General features: G+C 45.7%; 1 protein-coding gene across 1 annotated transcript in view; it reads right to left on the reverse strand.

The window, feature by feature from the left end:
• LOC126251446 (arylsulfatase B-like) overlaps positions 1-12,615 on the reverse strand; it is a 113,324-nt gene extending 100,709 nt beyond the window's left edge. The window contains exon 1 of the mRNA XM_049951873.1: positions 12,535-12,615. The gene's annotated coding sequence lies outside the window, so the exon portion shown is untranslated. The remainder of the gene's footprint in view (positions 1-12,534) is intronic.
• Positions 12,616-14,463: the final 1,848 nt, after the last annotated feature.

Below are 14,463 nucleotides of genomic sequence, written 5' to 3' on the forward strand. Positions count from 1 at the left end.
GATTTTGTCGTTCTTGGATGATATGGTACATCGACGGATGTTCATGAGGCATGCGATCAGCAGTACGAGATCGTACTATCGCTCCTTCCAAATGCCGTCGCATGATATTGGAGATTTGGGCCTTAGCTTGGTTCATCCTTGTATGGCGCTCAGGGGAGGCTGGCATCGTGGAGCATTCTCGTAGGATCCTGTAGTAAAAGTCCATAGTGCTCTTCCTCCAGGCGACAACATCTTTGCCATACCGGATTAAAGTTTTTCGAAGAGCAGGTTTTGCACACTGGATCCACCAGGATATGGTAGACGGATACGTGGGTCGGCGTCTATTACATGTAATCCAAGTGTCTTCTATTAGAAGTCGACAGTCAGGTGAATTAAGAAGTGCCGTGTTCAGTTTCCATAAACCACGTCCGTGCCATACTGCCTGTCTTGTGAGAACAACATCACAGAAGTAAGCCTCATGGTCTGAGAAAGCAACAGGCCATATTTCAGCCTGTCGAGTGTGTTGAATTAGGGATCGCGAGATGTAGATGCGATCCAGTCGGCTAGAGGAGTGCGCAGTGTAGTACGTAAAGCCCAAAAGATCACCGTGAACATGTCTCCACGTGTCGACAAATTGTAGCCGCGTGACGACTGTTTCCAGAGCTGCGCATGGTGAGTGACGCGGCAATTGATCCTGAGGTCGCTGGGTGCAGTTGAAGTCTCCACCCATGACCCAGTCATCGTGTGGTCCCATAAAAAGGGGTGTGACTTCATTCGCGAAGAAGGCATTGCGTTCGCGACGGTAGCTGGAGCCCGACGGCGCATAAATATTGACGATGCGTACACCAAAGAGAGTAAGGGCCATACCTCTGCCGCTGGGGAGGTATAGGACATCTTCGGCAGGAAGACCTTCGCGTAAGATGATGGCAACACCACTACCGGTGTCCGAAGCAGGAGAAAGATGCACAGTGAAGCCATGTGGTGGTGAAAAATCGGCGACATGCACTTCCTGAAAAAGCGCAATATCTATGTCCGCATCATAAATCATATCGCGGAGCAGCGCTAGTTTGTGGGGCGCACGAATGGTCGCGAGGTTAATCGTTGCGACACGATAATGCTGGTGTTGGAGTCCCACAGGCACAGGTGGGGCTTCTTCTTCAGGAGCGAGAGGTCGTCGATCTTGCCGGTCCGCTGAAGAGGCTGCTATTGTGGAGAGTTTGCGGGCGCGTGCGCAACCGATGGGGGTGCCCCATCATCAGCAGCGTCCACCCCAGTCCCTTCGATCTCCACGTCGTCTGCCCAGGAGACTGATACTGCGGTAGGGCATCGGCTGTGCACGTCATCCACGTGGAGAGGAGACGTAGTTTTCGTCTCATCGGATAGGCTCTCTTCAACGTCGACCTGTGGGGGCGACGGCGTCAGTAAGGAGGGGTGTTCGTTGCCAGTGGTCGCCTGTGGCGGGTCTTTCGCATCAGACTTTTGGTCATCAAAGAGCGGTTTGTCGTCCATCTTCGAGTCTGCATCCCTGGTATCCATCCGTAGAATGGATTCATCAGGGAGTGTACGGCTACGTTTCTTTCTCTTTCGTGTCGACCCTTGTTTTCTAACATTTCGTTCAGAGTCCGATTGCGGGTGGCTTTCGTCTGACTCTGGACCAGTCTGAAGGAAAGCAGAAGTAGGTACCACGGCCGGATCAACATCCATCTCAGTAGCATTTTCAGTCACAGTGCTGCGATGATTCGGCAGGTTAGGATCTGGCGTCTGGGGCACCTCAGAAGGAATCTCAGGAGCGGTTGCATCTACCTGATCAGACGACGTCAACGGAGCAGGAAGACTCTGTGTAGACGTGCTACCTTCCTGGGCAACCTTAGCGTATGTGACAGGGATCTGAGTCACCACTGCTGGGGACGCTTCCTCGCCGACCGGCGTCTGGATCAGGCGGCGTCGCATGCAGGCGGATCGGACGTGGCCTTCTTGTCCACAACCCGCACATGTTCGGGGTTGGCCGTCGTACATGACAATGGCTCGCACCCCGCCAATGGTCAGGTATGATGGAATATGTTTTTTCAGTTCAATTTTGACCTGACGCACACCATTAAGGACATGGTAGGTCGTGAAGGTTTGCCATTTTTCCTCTACGTAACCGATTACGTTACCGTATGGTTGTAACGCAGAGACAACTTCGTCCTTCGGCACTTCAAAAGGTAGTTCAAACACCCTAATCGTGCGTTGACCGTACTCTGCGAGTTCAAGTGTTACAGCTCCGACGTGACCATCAGAGTATTTGAACTTAAGTCCATTGGCATGGCGGCGAATAACATCTTCACACACCTCGGTGTTTGTCATTTTAATATGAACGACACTACTCGTGATCGAAAAATGGATTCCGATAACGTGGTTAGGATCTAAACGAACTTCTTCACGTATGAACGTTTCAACTTCATGTGCACGAGGTCGCGCATGTTCAGCTGGGAAGGAAACTTTAAGGGTCGCACGGCGGTAAGCGCTCGACATGTTGTTCACGGTGGACGGACACAAGCCTTAAAGCTACGACGCGGAAGTAAACAAAGCCTGCAGCGAAGCACTGGCCGGCGCGCGGGGCCGTCCGCACGCTGCCACGGCTGAGAGCCGACTGCCAACTGAGCTACCGAAGCACGACTCACGCTCGGCCCTCACAGCTTTACTTCTGCCAGTATCTCGTCTACAGTACACATATACCGCCTCTCAAGATCATAGGCAATAATATCAAAGTTTCCAGAGATCAAAACATATTTCAGGTATTAGGTCGTTACACACCAAGCAATAAATTCGTTAACACAACAAATCCGAGAAACATGACAGAGGCAGCTACTAACGTACGGTAGAATTATAGGGAGATTACCGAACAACCCGAACGGCAGGTTGCTCTAACCTGCCCCTACTTCACAAGGGAAAAACGGATCACCCTATTTATAAACAACCACCTTCCGGCGGGTAGACATACGGAGAAGAATAGTGGGACGACCCCAAAGCAAAACGGCCGGTGACCTCACCAAGAAAACAAGAAGGATTTAACAAGAGTAGGTGGTCTAGGAGTAGCGTCTTTGATTCATAATCAAAACGTCTTCGGTCTCGGGTTCCATCCCCGCCACTGCCCAAATTTTAATAAATAATCAGCATTGGCGGCCGAAGACTTCCGGCATAAGAAGTCAGCTTCTGCCAACGGCCTTGTCAAAGAGGGCGGAGGAGCGGATAGAGGACCAGGGCACTCTCTTGTCCTAGGGGTGGGAAATTGCCCCTAAAGGCGGAAGAATCAGCAATGATCAACGACATGAAGATGCAGAAGGCAATGGAAACCACTGCATTAAAGACACGTAACGTGTATCCACAGGACATGTGGCCTGTAATTGAAGAAGTGTCATGATGATCTCTCCATTGGCAAATGATTCCGGAATACTCCCCCATTCGGATCTCCGGGAGGGGACTGCCAAGGGGGAGGTTACCATGAGAAAAAGATTGAACAACGAAAGGATAACGTTCTACGAGTCGGGGCGTGGAATGTCAGAAGCTTGAACGTGGTAGGGAAACTAGAAAATCTGAAAAGGGAAATGCAAAGGCTCAATCTAGATATAGTAGGGGTCAGTGAAGTGAAGTGGAAGGAAGACAAAGATTTCTGGTCAGATGAGTATCGGGTAATATCAACAGCAGCAGGAAATGGTATAACGGGTGTAGGATTTGTTATGAATAGGAAGGTAGGGCAGAGGGTGTGTTACTGTGAACAGTTCACTGACCGGGTTGTTGTAATCAGAATCGACAGCAGACCAACATCGACAACGATAGTTCAGGTATACATGCCGACGTCGCAAGCTGAAGATGAACAGATAGAGAAAGTGTATGAGGATATTGAAAGGGTAATACAGTATGTAAACGGGGACGAAAATCTAATAGCCATGGGCGACTGGAATGCAGTTGTAGGGGAAGGAGTAGAAGAAAAGGTTACAGGAGAATATGGGCTTGGGACAAGGAATGAAAGAGGAGAAAGACTAATTCAGTCCTGTAACAAGTTTCAGCTAGTAATAGCGAATACCCTGTTCAAGAATCACAAGAGGTGGAGGTATAGCCGGCCGCTTTGGTCTCGCAGTTCTAGGCGCGCAGTCCGGAACCGCGCGACTGCTACGGTCGCAGGTTCGAATCCTGCCTCGGGCATGGATGTGTGTGATGTCCTTAGGTTCGTTAGGTTTAAGTAGTTCTAAGTTCTAGGGGACTGATGACCACAGCGGTTAAGTCCCATAGTGCTCAGAGCCATTTGAACCATTTGAACCAAGGAGGAGGTATACTTGGAAAAGGCCGGGAGATACGGGAAGATTTCAATTAGATTACATCATGGTCAGACAGAGATTCCGAAATTAGATACTGGATTGTAAGGCGTACCCAGGAGCAGATATAGACTCAGATCACAATATATAGTAGTGATGAAGAGTAGGCTGAAGTTCAAGACATTAGTCAGGAAGAATCAATACGCAAAGAAGTGGGATACGGAAGTACTAAGGAATGACGAGATACGTTTGAAGTTCTCTGATGCTATAGATACAGCAATAAGGAATAGCGCAGTAGGCAGTACAGTGTGAGAGGAATGGACATCTCGAAAAAGGGCCATCAGAGTAGTTGGGAAGGAAAACATAGGTACAAAGAAGGTAGCTGCGAAGAAACCATGGGTAACAGAAGAAATACTTCAGTTGATTGATGAAAGGAGGAAGTACAAACGTGTTCCGGGAAAATCAGGAATACAGAAATACAAGTCGCTGACGAATGAAATAAATAGGAAGTGCAGGGAAGCTAAGACGAAATGGCTGCAGGAAAAATGTGAAGACATCGAAAAAGATATGATTTTCGGAAGGACAGACTCAGCATACAAGAATGTCAGAACAACCTTTGGTGACATTAAAAGCAACGGTGGTAACATTAAGAGTGCAACGGGAATTCCACTGTTAAATGCAGAGGAGAGAGCAGATAGGTGGAAAGAATACATTGAAAGCCGCTATGAGGTTGAAGATTTGTCTGATGTGATAGAAGAAGAAACAGGAGTCGATTTACGGTCAAATACGGCAGAAGGGATAGATAACATTCCATCAGAATTTCTAAAATCATTGGGGGAAGTGGCAACAAAACGACTATTCACGTTGGTGTGTAGAATAAAGAATATATGAGTCTGGCGATGTACCATCAGACTTTCGGAAAGGCATCATGCACACAATTCCGAAGACGGCAAGAGCTGACAAGTGCGAGAATTATCGCACAATCAGCTTAACAGCTCATGCTTCGAAGCTGCTTTCAAGAATAATATACAGAAGAATGGAAAAGAAAACTGAGAATGCACTAGGTGACGATCAGTTTGGCTTCAGGAGAAGTAAAGGGACGAGAGAGGCAATTCTGACGTTACGGCTAATAATGGAAGAAAGGCTAAAGAAAAATCAAGACAATTTCATAGGATTTGTTGACCTGGAAAAAGCGTTCGACAATAAAAAATGGTGCAAGCTGTTCGAGATTCTGAAACAAGTAGGGGTAAGCTATAGGGAGAGACGGGTCATATACAATATGTACAACAACCAAGAGGGAATAATAAGAGTGGACGATCAAGAACGAAGTGCTCGTATTAAGAAGGGTGTAAGACAAGGCTGTAGCCTTTCGCCCCTACTCTTCGATCTGTACATCGAGGAAGCAATGATGGAAATAAAAGAAAGGTTCAGGAGTGGAATTAAAATATAAGGTGAAAGGATATCAATGATACGATTCGCTGATAACATTGCTATCCTGAGTGAAAGTGAAGAAGAATTAAATGGTATGCTGAACGGAATGAACAGTCTAATGAGTACACTGTGGTTTGAGAGTAAATCGGAGAAAGACGAAGGTAATGAGAAGTAATAGAAATGAGAACAGCGAGAAACTTAACATCAGGATTGATGGTCACGAAGTCAAAGAAGTTACGGAATTCTGCTACCTAGGCAGTAAAATAACCAATGACGGACGGAGCAAGGAGGACATCGAAAGCAGACTCGCTATGGCAAAAAAGGCATTTCTGGCCAAGAGAAGTCTACTAATATCAAATACCGGCCTTAATGTGAGGAATAAATATCTGAGGATGTACGTCTAGAGTACAGCATTGTATGGTAGTGAAACATGGACTGTGGGAAAACCGGAACAGAAGAGAATCGAAGCATTTGAGATGTGGTGCTATAGACGAATGTTGAAAATTAGGTGGACTGATAAGGTAAGGAATGAGGAGGTTCTACGCAGAATCGGAGAGGACAGGAATATGTGGAAAACACTGATAAGGAGAAGGGACAGGATGATAGGACATCTGCTAAGTCATGAGGGAATGACTTCCATGGTACTAGAGGGAGCTGTAGAGGGCAAAAACTGTAGAGGAAGACAGAGATTGGAATACGTCAAGCAAATAATTGAGGACGTAGGTTGCAAGGGCTACTCTGAGATGAAGAGGTTAGCACAGGAAAGGAATTCGTGGCGGGCCGCATCAAACCAGTCAGTAGACTGATGACCCAAAAAAAAAAAAAAAATCAGACAACATATCACCAAACTGCGATATCTCGAGAAGGCCTGGCGCAGCACCCCCAAATCGCTCTCCCGTACCGTCCGCTGCCAGCCGCTTCAACGGACGTAGGGAGGCGCGCCGAGCTCCCGTCTCAAGGTGTCGCAGCTCGCACCGGCCAGACTGATGTCGTGGGTTGACTCCTGTTGCTCTCGTGTCGACCGCGAAGTCACTCCCTCTCGCTATACGCCGCGGCCGACTGGACTCACGTGGCGACCTCACATGAGCCGACGCTCAAGACGGACAAGTCATCTTGTGTCTCAGTGCGCGACCGACCAACCGATCGATCCAACCGCCAATGACCATTGCCTGAACAAACTCGAGCAGACTGGCAGCCTAACGCGCAGCAACTAAGCCCCGACCGGTTGACCACTCGCTGAATTCTCTTACTGGCGGAGTGGAAAGACTAGCACTCCGAATGACAGACAGGCGCTAACTGCCTAACAAATGTGGATGAGAGACAGACTAGCAAACTGGGGACGAGAGACTGACCCAGACTGACCGACTGCCGCACTCATAGCGCCCCTTATATGCACGTGAACAGGCAAACTTTCCCACCTGAGGGTGACATCAAACTGCGACTGCCACAGTGGCGCCACCGCCAGAAACTTGCTCTTCAAAACAGCAATTTTTACCACGGCTCATGAAGGACAACGAAGTCAGATTATATTCGAAACAGCAAACTAAAAAAATTCCGAATTTGATTGCAAGGATTGTATACGTCTTGTGTATCTATAATTCATCTATACACATTTTACAATAGAACTGGAGCGATGCTGAGTCAGAGCACAAAACAAAATGAACAGGTAAATCAGGAGAGAACAAGCCGAACCAAATTAGATGGGAATACACATAACAAAGAAAAACACTTATCATCAGAAAAACGAAATTAACCAACACCTTGCCGACGGTAAACAAGATTCAACATGTTGGCGAAGAGGTCTCTATATCTAGGCATTCGCAAGCATGTCCAATAAGCAGTGATACTGTATTGCAAGAAGGTCATATGATCTTCCTCCATCGCCTTCCATAAGATAATGAACGAAGTGTCCCAGCAACCGTATAATGGTATGGGTTTTCGACCGTGGAAAGAAGAAAGAATCTGGGCGCAATATGATGTCCATGGTGTATACAGTCGAGTAAGGAAGGCCAGTTGCGTCCTAATCCAAGACCAGTGTGCCACATGACCTCCAAAAGTAAAAATATGTCGTATCGTATCTGTAGACGAACAAACGACTACATAAATCCGTGTCGTTAAGCCCAATACGGAGAAGTCGCTTGTTCGATGGAATCAAGTTATTTACTACCTTATAAACGAGAACGCTACGCGCATCGGAAAATGGGAAGACTCATATTAAACCAGACTGTCATCCAGGTTGTTTACTGCGATTCTCTTTCAATGGTGTTTGGGCAAGTGACTGAGTCCCACGGTTCTCCATAAAATGTCAGCCCCTGAAAAGGCCCCTGCAAGACAGAAGTCACGAATGTGTTTTAACTTCTAATTTGTGCGACCAACAACAATACGTGGTTCAAGACTAGCAGGACGGAGACAGAAAAATAAACGAGACCCGAATGTGTGAGTTTCTTAAGCCATCGTCAAAACAGTATGACGCATATAGCATCTGCGTCTTCCTTGGTATATCAGTCAGACTCAACCACCCAAGGATCGCGGTCGCAGGTTCGAATCCTGCCTCGGGCATCGATGTGTGTGATGTCCTTAGGTTGGTTAGGTTTAAGTAGTTCTAAGTTCTAGGGGACTGATAACCACAGCAGTTGAGTCCCATAGTGCTCAGAGCCATTTTTGAACCAAGGATCGCGGCTTTGTGATCACCTCATACCGACAGCGAAATATATGTCTCTCCCATAAGAAACGACCAGACAATTGTAGTTTCTTCGATATCAGGGAAGCGGATAAATTTGGGCCACGTAATAACCTTGTATCCAGTATTCGGATTTTCTGGAGCAGAGTAAGAGAACGCCTTTCATGCCCTAGTACCGCTCCCTGAATTTTTTCCGTAACAGACTTCCAGCTGAGCCATTTTTAGTGCACAACGATCAGTGATAATACCTATAGACATTTTCCGATCCTCTGCAATAGCCCGCGTCATGAAAACCCCACAAGGTAAGAAGCATCCATTTACCTTCATTACGTTTTGCACCTGAACTCTGACAAAAACAATCGCTTACAGCTTTCAGTCGAGGTATCTCGGCAGGATTGCGAAGTAGAACCGTCACGCCATCCGCGTATGCACGAACAGCTACAGCCCCTCTTGAAAGCATCCAACCTGTCAGATCGGATGCTAGCATCCGAAGTAGGACCTTCAGAGACGAAACAAACAAAGCAGGGTTTCTTGAAGCCCTCACCTACGAATATTTATCGGGGGCGTCAGTTGGCCATTAACAAATACCGAAGCTGAAATACCCATAAACAGATTTGAGAGCAGTCGCCGTGTGTTAACAGTTAAACCAAAAGCCTCCGGAATGCGAAGCTAAAAGTCGTGATCAACAAGATCAAGTACCTTATCAAAATCTAGAAAAGAAAGAGCACAAGGGGCGGACGTTACAGCAGCAACCGAAACCACGTCCCGACACTCCACTATAGGGATAAGAATGGTACGACCAGGTACTAGACGGCCGGAGTGGCCGTGCGGTTCTAGGTGCTACAGCCTGGAACCGCGAGACCGCTAAGGTCGCAGGTTCGAATCCTGCCTCGGGCATGGATGTGTGTGATGTCCTTAGGTTCGTTAGGTTTAAGTATTTCTAAGATCTAGGGGACTGATGACCTCAGAAGTTGACTCCCATAGTGCTCAGAGCCATCTGAACCAGTTGAACCAGGTACTAAGTTTTGATGTTTTGCAACAATCGTCTCCATCAGAGCCGACATCCTAGTATTAACTGCCCTCGCCACGGTCTTATAATCAAATTTTAGCAAAGTAATTGGGGAAAAGCTATCAGGGGCAGCAGGGCTAGAGCGTTTCAGGATCAAAACAATTTTTCCCACTTTGAACGAGGTCGGCAGTTCTCCACCCTGCAATACTTCTTTGAAAAGGGTCGTAAAAGTAGCACCCAACAACGGCCGAAAGCGCACATAAAATTCCTTGGGAAGTCCATGAAACCGGCGGACTTTTGAGAAGGCGATCCCACAATAAGTTTGTAAACTTATGTTCAGGTGTAATTGCCGTACCGAAGATGCTGACTAGTGGGTCGTAAAATGTTTCACTGGGCTCACCGTTGTCGTACACGTGTACATAGTACTGGTGTAAGATACGCTCTGTATCAGCTTGTGCCATTGCGATACGTCCATTATTTGTGTTGAGAGAATGAATACAAGGGCGTCGGCGACTGGTCTGATGCAGAAGCAAATGATATAAAGAAGTCAGTTCTACCGTCATCAATGAATGAAGCTTGGATCGGTTATTCAAACCTTCATTTGTATTCTCTTCATGGTCAACAATTTTGCCTTTAAACGCCTACCATCCTCAATTCCCAGAAGGGCGTGATCTGAAGCAGCGTAAAGTTCACGCAGGATGGAATAGTAATATTCACGCCTTAGCACCACAGAAAAGTATCAAAATTTTCCTGAGCCTCGATTTTGCCAGCTGTGTCCACCAGTCAAGCGTGGAAGAGTATTTCCCAGCAGACCGTAGAGTACGCTCCCACACGGCTCGCACCACGCCATCGAGAGAGTGTTCAGATCGGTGGGCGACGTTTAAGATCCACGGAGTGCGAAACCATGTGATTGGTTGTATTTCAAGAATGAGAGTTGTAGCCACAGCACAGTGATCCGTAAAGGAATCTGGGATGACTTCAACATTAAGAATACTATCGCCCAGGCAGTCATAAGTAAAACCTATCTAACCTGCTACTAGAAGTCGCAGTAAAGTGAGTAAATTTAACTAACGTCGGGTATTTACGTGTCCAGACGTATTTCAGGTGTAAGGAGTGACCAGGGTCAATTGATGTAATTCACGAGAGAAATTAAAGTTTGGAGACTGATCTGCAGGAAGCAATACACAGTTAAAAATCACCACGCAGAAGAGTACCCGGACTCTTACGCAATACGTAAACAATTTCCTCTTTGTAATAACGCTAACGATCTAATGCGCGACCAGGGAAAGAAGGAGCATATAAAAGAACCAAGGTAATATTAAAAGAATGTGAACTTCTTCCCCTGACAGAATTCAACATTTCCACCTTAGCAATAAGGAGTACCATCGCCAAAGAAGAAGGCGGTGCCCGTAGCATATTCGGGTGCTAGATTAAAGATCATACGAAAACCCGTTAAGGAGAAATTCCTAAAAAAAAAAAACACCTCCTGTAAGAACAGTAAGTCCACACATGAATCATAAATGAACTGTCGCAGCGAAGCCAATCGCAATTCTGATTCCACACGATTTACTTTTAAGAAACGGAACGTGTACGCTTGGGTCATTGATCACAGCTATACAGGGATGTTCGGGATGTATCGAGCAGAATTAGGTGCACTGCTGAGCATCGAGGTCCATTGCGGAGTCCAGAGATTAATTAGACATCGGCGGACCAGAACCCCCGTCATTGAAACCTTTCTTTAGATTTTTTGCGTGCCACCACACATCAGGTTGTATACGCTGCTTCTGTCGGCTACGTGGCATGGCGGCCTCTATAGATTGAGGTGTGGGAGGGGACATAGGCACAGCTTAGAACAAGAGACATGTAATTCAGGCCCAGTCACTAAGGCGGAAGCATTCTGTGGAACTACCAAAAAGCAACGGGTGATTTATTCTCCACAGGATTTGCTGTAGGCTACAAATTTGGGAAACCTTCGGCGGCTGAAGACGAAGGAGCAGGAGGACATTGCACCGTCTCAAATTGTAACGGAGGAAACAGAGACGAATTGGGCGACTTCGCTGCCTCTCCATACACAGGCAGTTGACAAGGAGCCACTTGGCAAGCAGGAGGGATGCTGCCGATAACTTCCTCGCCACTCACCATACCGGAGGTATCGTAACATCGAGAGGAGCAGGGGACATAATCGATGCGGAGGAGTTACAGGCTCTATCCTAGGAGCAACAGGATTCTGAACCTGTCGCTGAGGCCAAGGCGGAAATTCATTTACACGATTGTCAGTACTGACATTTTGTTCATTATGATCTGAGCAGAAGTAGGTCCGGCGTCGGGAGTGGTAGGAACAAGATCAGAAACCGTCCATTTGTGATGCTGTATTAATGACGGCTTTAATACAAAAACGCTCCGCGGGCAATTAGACCAAAAGTATCCACTTTCATTACATAGGAAGCAGATTCCCTCTTGACCAGTATACATGACACCAACGCGTTAACCACACACTAGTAAACGCGATGGAATATTTCGTTTGACATGTATTCCCACGGAACGAATTCCACTATAACACTGTAATCTGTGTTGAGTAGACCAGCGTTCACGACGGACCATACGGAGTCAATATGTCCTTTAGAAAGTTGTCATTGACCTCCGGCGTGAGGATGAACACTTGAATTTTGGTATCGTCAATTTCAGCATATGCGAGTGACACCATACTAACGAAATTATCCCGATGCTTGAACGGGTCTTGAGAACCACGTCCCGACAATAATCTTTCAACGTGAAGGGGATCCATAAATATCACGTAAAACACGCACTCGTCTGCGTCAAAATAAGCGGTCTGGACCTGATCAGAGTTCACATGAATTGTATCGACAAGCCAATCGTGCATTTCTAGAGATCCAAGCTGCACGTGTCGCGTTGTTTTACTGTAAATAAAGCTTACAGTACCCTTTCGCGGAATACACTTGAAAACCATGGTAGCCATAGCGGAGCGGCCGACCGCCGCTGCAAGTAGATGAACACAGACAGTAAGGCAGTAACGAGAAAAACTGCACACAAGCGGCGCTGCGACAAGTGAAATAAACAAGAACCTGCCTGCACGGGGCTCGAAGGGTAAAGACTCAATGTCGCCATTACTGACTACTTACAGTTCACAACGGCCACTGCACGTTTCCTGTAGGTTCGACCAGGCCTGTGCCGCCGTCTGGTTGTGAGCAGGGCACAGCGAGCGTTTGGTTATCTCTGAGTCAAGGTACAACAACGTAGAAAACTGGTTTCACTTGAGATATGGGTTTTATCAAGACAGCAACGGAACTAGATATCGCAAATTACATGCTTCTTACGTGTGGTCACAGGCTGGTCTTCTGTGCTAATTTGCAAAAGGTGTTCAATGTAATGCGTGCACAGTCAGAAAGTTAAAAAGGATGTTGTGGAAGCAGTTTCCTTGCAAATGTGACGTACAGTGACTAAAACAAAAGTACGTATACTCTAGGAAATGTTCAACTTTTGTGGTCCTGCCATCCTCAGTTGCGCGTAATACTACGGTATATTGATAATTTTCACTTATGGACCGTCTGACAGCAACTGAATAAAACACAATTTTAGTGCCATACGCGTTTCGCCTATAGGTTATAAACAGTTCTGGTGGTTGGTATTTCCTATTAAGTAGTAATGTTTTGAACTGTACTTACAGGTTGTGTAGACAGTTTCTTACATATTACGCTCCTGTTGTATTTTTGGTGTTGTTCTTCTTCCTATGAGCGCCAATTTGCTGTTTTTTTCCACATTCCACAGCACTATGCACTGAACGCTTGTTTTAATGCAATGTTTTGGTTTCTGTTGCTGACTGTCAAATGTTTTTGCCGAAGATCGAATATTACTGCCAAACTTATGAGTGTAACTATTGAAGTATCTGTGGTCGGTTCATGTATGCATTTGGGTGTGCGTTTGTGTATATGTGTGTGTGTGTGTGTGTGTTTTTTTTTTTTGGTGTGGTATTAATTTAATTTTATTTTATTGTATTTATTTTTTATTTTTGTTTTTGTCCTGTGTATGTGTGTGTGTTTTGGTGTGATATGTATTTTTTTGTGCTGTGTGTGTGTGTCTGTCTGTATTATGGTGTTATGCAATTTTTTTTTTTTGGGAGGGGGGGCTGTGTATGTGTGTGTGTGTGTGTGTGTGTGTGTGTGTGTGTGTGTGTGTGTGTGTGTGTGTGTGTGTCTGTCTGTCCGTATTTTGGTGTTATATATATATATATATTTTGGTGTTATATATATATATATATGTTATCATTACCTTTATTAAGTGTAGTAGGGAGCCTGTGCTGATGTGTGTTTGTTCATTTATCACATGTTTGTTTTCTGCTATGGCTTTCTGGATGTGGAAGTTTTCTTGCATTTGTATAAGATGTTTGTCATGGTTGCTTATTCTCATTATTTTCATTTCTTGTTCCATGTTTGTAGGATGATGGTTGTAGTGTTTTAAATGCTCTGCAAATGTGGAATGGTTTGTTTCATACTTCCAACATCTGATATGTTCTTTGTATCTTGTTTCAAAATTCCTGCATGTCATGCCTATGTATACTGCATCACAACATCCAAGTTTATATATTCCTGATTGTTGGAATTTGTCCCTCTTGGTAGATGGCTGGCTTAGGTGTGATTGAAGGGTTTGCCCAGGCTTATATGCTATTTTGAAGCCCTGTCTCTTTAGGATGTTTGCAACTCTGTGTGTTAGTTTATGTGTGTAGGTCATGGTGTACCATCTGGTTCTTTTCTGTGTGGTGTTGTCATTGTGTGTGTTTGTTGAGTGTGTTTGTAAGTTTTCAGCTTGTGAGTTCTTTTGTATTGTGGAAATGTTGTGTTTGTTTTTTATTTGTGTTTTTATTTTTTGATTGAGCCTGTGTACCACATGTGTGTCATACCCGTTGTTCCTAGCTATTTGTATGATCGTGTTCATTTCTTGTTCATAGTTTCTCTTGCTGAGTGGGATTCTGTTTAATCTATGTAACATGTGTCTTTGTGCTGCAAGTTTCTGGTTTTGGGGGTGGTTGGATGTGGAATGTATTATTGTATCTG

This window comes from Schistocerca nitens, chromosome 4, assembly GCF_023898315.1.
Source record: "Schistocerca nitens isolate TAMUIC-IGC-003100 chromosome 4, iqSchNite1.1, whole genome shotgun sequence".
In the NCBI taxonomy this organism is placed as follows: Eukaryota; Metazoa; Arthropoda; class Insecta; order Orthoptera; family Acrididae; genus Schistocerca; species Schistocerca nitens.